The sequence below is a fragment of the Mizuhopecten yessoensis genome, unplaced genomic scaffold, assembly GCF_002113885.1.
Source record: "Mizuhopecten yessoensis strain PY_sf001 unplaced genomic scaffold, ASM211388v2 scaffold10741, whole genome shotgun sequence".
NCBI lineage: Eukaryota > Metazoa > Mollusca > Bivalvia > Pectinida > Pectinidae > Mizuhopecten > Mizuhopecten yessoensis.
Genome location: NW_018408698.1, coordinates 143,455 through 149,746, shown reverse-complemented (window position 1 = coordinate 149,746; position 6,292 = coordinate 143,455). Strand labels below are relative to the sequence as shown.

Sequence of the window (6,292 nt, the reverse complement as noted above, 5' to 3'; positions counted from 1 at the left end):
AGATCTATATACAGTAAACCATTAATGTTTGTGTAAGAATTGATAAATTAAAACATGTGTATAAGCTATTTAGGTTCATTTTTCACTCATTCTACATCATTAATTGTTACCCTTAAATTAAACAATCGCCCTCATACAGCTAACACCATGCACCACATCCAATATTCCTCTAATGTATACCGTCAAAACTTTCTTGTAAGCCTCCAGCTATAAAAATAATGTTCATTAATACTTCCTCCTAGATAAAATCAATATTTTCAACACCTATGTACAGTAAAAGTTTAATATGATTTGGGGGGATACTAATCCTATGGGGGGGGATAATTATCCTATGGCCAGTTTTAGTATCCGGATACTTATCCTATGGGGGATACTTATCTTATATGACACCGGTAGAAGTCTGTGATAGTCGCATTTACCCATACATCGCATCCTACCCGTCCAATCAGCTAGATCTCGCACAGGATCGTGAATCATTCCAGGAAGTAACTGGTGTTTAAAACTTTGTTTTCCCTATAAAGGTGTAAGTTTTCTTGGTATATGTACATATGTGAAACAACAAATCTCTGTCGTACGATGATGTTCTGATGTATGAACCAAACCCCAATATATGATGAAGGGAATTTAAGGAAAAGAAAAACCTAACAGAGGATATGACATTCTTCTGCGGTATTGAAAAAAAACACTTTCATTATACCTTATAGACAGCACATCTGATGGATTTGATTAATCACCTGATAGGGAAATAAAACATCGTGTTTCCATCTTGCACTCAAATTTTCGCTATTATGATTCCCAAACTCGGAGCCTCTCTAGAAAAATAATCTAAGAGGGACCCAGGCCACCTGACTTGAGAGTAACTGAGGAAAGTGACAATAAATAAAGGTATGAAAGTATGATCAGTTATTGTTCTTTTTTGGTATCATGAAATACTTGTCCTTGTGGTAGGGAAACATGGTGTTTTGTTTCCTTTAGATTAATCATGTTTCACTCAGGCTTTGCCCTTGTGTGTGTCTATTTCGTAATCGAATTGCAACATCCAAAGAAAAAAGTTTGCTGAATACAATAAATAAGGTACGTTTACTGGTTATCATTTAGAAACTAAATCACAATGATACCAGATGTCAAATTTACTAACTGTACCAGTCCAAGTGAGTCTGGTGACCTATTCAGGTATTCTATGTGAAGTAGTTGTGTGGGTGAGATATAAAAAGGTAGGAAATAACACTGTTTACCTTATTTAGAAATACATTACACTTACTGAAACATACAAGGGTGAGTCTAATTGTCTGTTCGTGATCAAAATCTACTGATGTCATCGGACCCAAGTGTTTGCCTTGAGCTGGCATCTATGAGTAAACCTGATTTGTTTCAAGCTGAAAAATCTTGATAAAATGTTTTGCGATAAAAACTTATAGACTTTGGATGATATCAATCTTTATTCTTTATTAGTGAAATATGTTGAAGGATTCGTGGATAAAGCTGGAACATTAAGGCTAAAACAAGTTTTGTTATTCTTATTTGTGTAAGTTGAACTTGCTATAACTGGATACATTCTTAAAGCAACAACATCAGTTAATGCAATTTGGGAGTTAACTAATACAGCTAGAAATTAAGTCTTAAAGAATTATGCTACTTTGTAATCTAGTGCTTGGCCGTGTATCGTAATTTTGTTTACATTAGGTTGGGTTTGGCTTTGGAATTGGCAGGAGAAGTGCCAATAGTTGGTCACCTCCATTAAATCACTAATCTTAACCTGTCGGAAAATGTAATTAAGTTGCTAATCTTACCTGTTAATTCAAAGTTTAATCTTTAATTTGCAGATATACATACAGAACGTTCGGCCTAATAATGAGTAATTGATGTAGACAGGGAGACGGGTTCTCTAGATGTATGACAGCTGTGACTTTGACCAGCCAATATGTATGGTCATTCAGATAAACATATTAAACTTAGACCTATATTTGTACCTGCAGTGAGTGTCCCAGAATAATTGGTAAAAAATTCTTATCAACTGCCAGCTCCCTCCATCAGACTGTGTTTTTAAGGATGTTCCAATATTGAAGTTTCAGAATGTAACAATTTTAACAAACATCATGTATAACATGCAATACAAAGTATTAACATAATTTCTCTGAAAATTGTTTTAGCTTTCAGCTGAGTTTTAATTCATGGTTTAATTATTTGATTATCAAATTTCATTTGTAAATATGCACTTAAATCTCACATGGTTCAACAATATTATATATGTCACACATTCTCTGTGTACTATTGTGTTTTGGGAGAAACAGAATACACAAAAATTACAATACATTGTCAGAAACAAGTTCATTGTAAAGCGCAATTCCTGCACCAAAGTTTGTAATAAACTAATTTAATTGGATAGAAATCACAATCATCACTTATTGGGTATCCTGAATATAATGCAAGTATTATCAGTACAAACACTTCAAAATACATTGTTATATTATTTTTTTGTCTCAGTGTGACATTAGATTAAATGTTAAGTAATCTTTGAGATGAAGTAGTGTTGTATGTTACGTAATCTTTGAGATGAGGTAGTGTTGTATGTTACGTAATCTTTGAGATGAGGTAGTGTTGTATGTTACGTAATCTTTGAGATGAAGTAGTGTTGTATGTTACGTAATCTTTGAGATGAAGTAGTGTTGTATGTTACGTAATCTTTGAGATGAAGTAATATTGTATGTTACGTAATCTTTGAGATGAAGAAGTGTTGTATGTTACGTAATCTTTGAGATGAGGTACGTAAACTTTGAGATGAGGTAATGTTGTATCTTACGTAATCTTTGACACGAGGTACGTAACCTTTCAGATCAGGTAATGTTGTATGTTTCGTAATCTTTGAGATGAGGTACGTAAAATATACTTTAAAATGTTTGTGTATGTTACGTAATCTTTGAGATGAGGTACGTAAACTTTGAGATGAGGTAGTGTTGTATGTTACGTAATCTTTGAGATGAAGTAGTGTTGTATGATACGTAATCTTTGAGATGAAGTAGTGTTGTATGTTACGTAATCTTTACGTTCGGTTTATTGGCTGGCAATCAAAAACACACATTGAATAGAGGGTGGAGTTTTCTTTTAATTGTACAAATTGTATGGTAGGGTGGAGACATCTGAGTAAGTGAGTAATCGCAATCATTGGAAAACGTGTCTTTTTTGGTTTAGTCTGACTCATATGAATGTTTATAAAACATTTATTGGACATGGATCAGTCGCCCATACACATACTACTTAAGCTTTGGCGTTACACAATTAGGCAACTTAATTGGTCGGAGGTGTTTGTAGTAGACAAAAGATTAGAGGGTGACAATGGGGTCGTGATAGGAGGAGCCCTCACACGGTCGGTCAGCTTTACGGTACACTGACCATCGATCATTCCATGTACCAGTCCGAGTCCTGCTGACACTGGTCGCAGTGTTTGGTTTTATCGTTGTTATTGATAACTTGGTATTATCCCTCATCCTTACAATAAACTCCATTCTACAGGTTACTGTAACCCACTCATGTGTGTCCGAGTTTATCCCTGATTGAATTTAGCCAATTCCTGAATTAAGCTTGAACAAAATAAAACCATCACGCATATCTCTGGCCTGTTGAAAAGATATTTATCACTGCTATGGACAGTCAAGTATTCTTAATACTGATATCGACATTTCTTAATATAACATCAATATACAGCCGTCATTGACTGTTGAGATTTAGCCATCAACAGCTTGTCACAAAGGAATCGGAAAATTGATATTTAACGTAATATTTCGACAAATTATATTACATCACTAAAATTGGATGTTTTATTCAGCTGAAAATATAGCAGGAAGACTCAACATTGACGGTATGATTAATTTTGATACTATTAGTTTGTAAGGTAGAAATGAAACCTGTATGACAGGTGAACATCTGACCAACCGCCAGGTCAAACTGATGACCAGATGCTTGGTTCTTATCGTGGGCCAGTTTTTTAGTAATAATCTTTTATATTTATACCTGGCCGGGGATAGTATTATTTACCAGCACGGAACAATAAACAGACAAAAGAAACTCCCCAGGTAGTTATAATGTGGGTAAATAGAAAGAGCATACCTGAGACGTGGCTGACCATTCACAAAGCAATCTACTCGCAGGTTATAGAACGGTTTGATTAATAAGTGTCCAGCGAAGGTTTTAATTTACAGGCAAAATAAATAAGTCGCCCTTGTAGGTATGTCGCTCAATCTTGTTGGGGCTACGGTGTGAACAGTGGGGATTATAGACTAGTAAAGGTCCCCGTGGAACAAACAATCAAGCAGTTTTTGGGATATAATTTGTACGATGGACAGCCAGGCCTGGGACCTTTACCGGTATGTTATAGTGGAGACGATGGCTATAGAGTTACATTCTGTAGACGAAGGTACGACAGTGTATTGATACATCGCAGAATTAATATGTACATCATTTATCATTCCAGATCAGTTTGTCTACAGAACTGTGGAGGACAGCCTGCCACAATGTTGACATTCTTCTTTGATCATCGCTGACCCATCAAACAGGTGCACGGAAAATATCATATCCAGGTAAGCAGACGGAGCTTAGGATAATCAATGATGGCTACTACAGGTCCAGACCTGACCTAAAGCTGTGAAGGCTTTTTCCCTGTGAAGTCAGGTACTGTCATATATACTGTGATGTGATCAGACTTCAAAGGAATTGTCTTGAGAATCCTATATGATTTAGCAAAACATGCTGATGATGCATTTCCTTCCGAAAACATTAATAAATGTTTATAAACCATGTAATAAAATGTTTTTTAAAAGTGTATTCACATCATTTACTTGTGACATCTTTTAACTGATATTGGTTTCGATTGATATTATCTTTTAAATCATTAACAGATATTGAAAAATGTAAAATAGCAATAACCTAGATATCTTTCCTTTAGAAGGAAATTTGACAATATTTATGTCCGTCTTTTAAAATTCTATTATGATGTTATCTGTTGTGTTTTTTCACGACATTTTAATAACTTGTCTAATTTCCTATCCGTATGTGTCTTCATGTATATTGAAGTCTGTCTCTGATTTCTTTGTTTGTCCTATTACGTTATATATGATAGGAGTATAAATACTGTCTGCCATTTGTACTCGGAGACATTTGGACTGCAACATATTAATAAAAATAACTCCATATTTATTAAAGTTACTTATGCTGTCAGAATTTGTCAAGAAAAAATATATACTTTAAAATGTTTGAAATTAACATTTTAAATTGAAGTTTTAACTTTGTACAACCTTGAATTGAAATTTATCATCAAACTTCAGACTGACTATAATACATGTTAAAACAGCTATTACTACCATTGTCGACTTAGTCAATTTTCTGAACTAGAACTTACCCTGCCAAACAAATTTCCACTTTTTCACATGCAAGGCCAGGGTATGCTTTTGAAAATATGAGTTAAGTATTTTTCAATTATGACATTCCGGTATATAATGTGTAGCTTACAGGGTTATCTAAAGTCATTCTTGAATCGGTAGTGGATTAATGAATGGATCCATATTATCAGGAAACATAATTCATGCCAAGCCATGTTGACGGTAACTGTAATTTTCACGGCTTAACTTGACATTAGGTGATACGGAGGAACAAGGGAAATGACCGCTGATATGTACTTACAGCTGATATTGAGGATCTAGACTCATAGAATATACTTAATTCATGTTTCATTCACAGAAGAGTTCTGAAACTTTGTAATTTATCCTCATACCCGTACATATTGATTTGTTGGGAACAAAACTGCTGTCTGATCCGTGAAGCTTAGGTCGTGACAACCTCCTGGGGAGAAATATCTAACATGTCAACAGTGTTGATTGATTGATTGATTGATTGATAGGTTTTACGTCCGCTTCACTACCGGATGTATCGGTTATCCAGCAGACGAAGAACAGAAAGGAAAAAGAGTAGAAGGGTTAAAGTGTGGAGTAAAGAGTAGAAGAGGGGGATAGATTAGATAAAGAGCCGTCTATCCTATATATATTAACTGTCTAGTTTTTGTGAGACGACTCTTATGCCTAATAATGCCTTAACCTAACACTCATTGTGAAGCATCACCAATTCTGGACCGGAAGTGAGGTACTGTGCCGCCGTCAGCCCCATCAGCCCCGCCTAGGTTTAAGAATTTGGTTTATGTATAAAATTTGGAAGTCCTTCTAAATATCTTAATAAAGAGACCCTACCTTTAAAATTTGAATAAATTTTTCCTATCCTCTGAGTCGGCGTGTACGCGCCTGCTCTT

The 6,292-nt window shown here is 35.0% G+C and overlaps 1 protein-coding gene across 4 annotated transcripts in view; it reads left to right on the top strand.

Annotated features, from left to right (window-relative positions):
* LOC110462053 (uncharacterized protein DDB_G0284459-like) overlaps positions 1–6,292 on the top strand; it is an 80,661-nt gene that overhangs the window by 25,284 nt on the left and 49,085 nt on the right. The window contains exons 1-2 of one of the 4 annotated variants that reach the window (XM_021515833.1): positions 415–523; positions 4,469–4,574. The gene's annotated coding sequence lies outside the window, so the exon portion shown is untranslated. Of the gene's footprint in view, positions 1–414; positions 886–1,037; positions 1,075–4,468; positions 4,575–6,292 lie in introns of those variants that run through there. The other 3 variants (XM_021515831.1, XM_021515832.1, XM_021515830.1) reach the window with 3 other exon arrangements.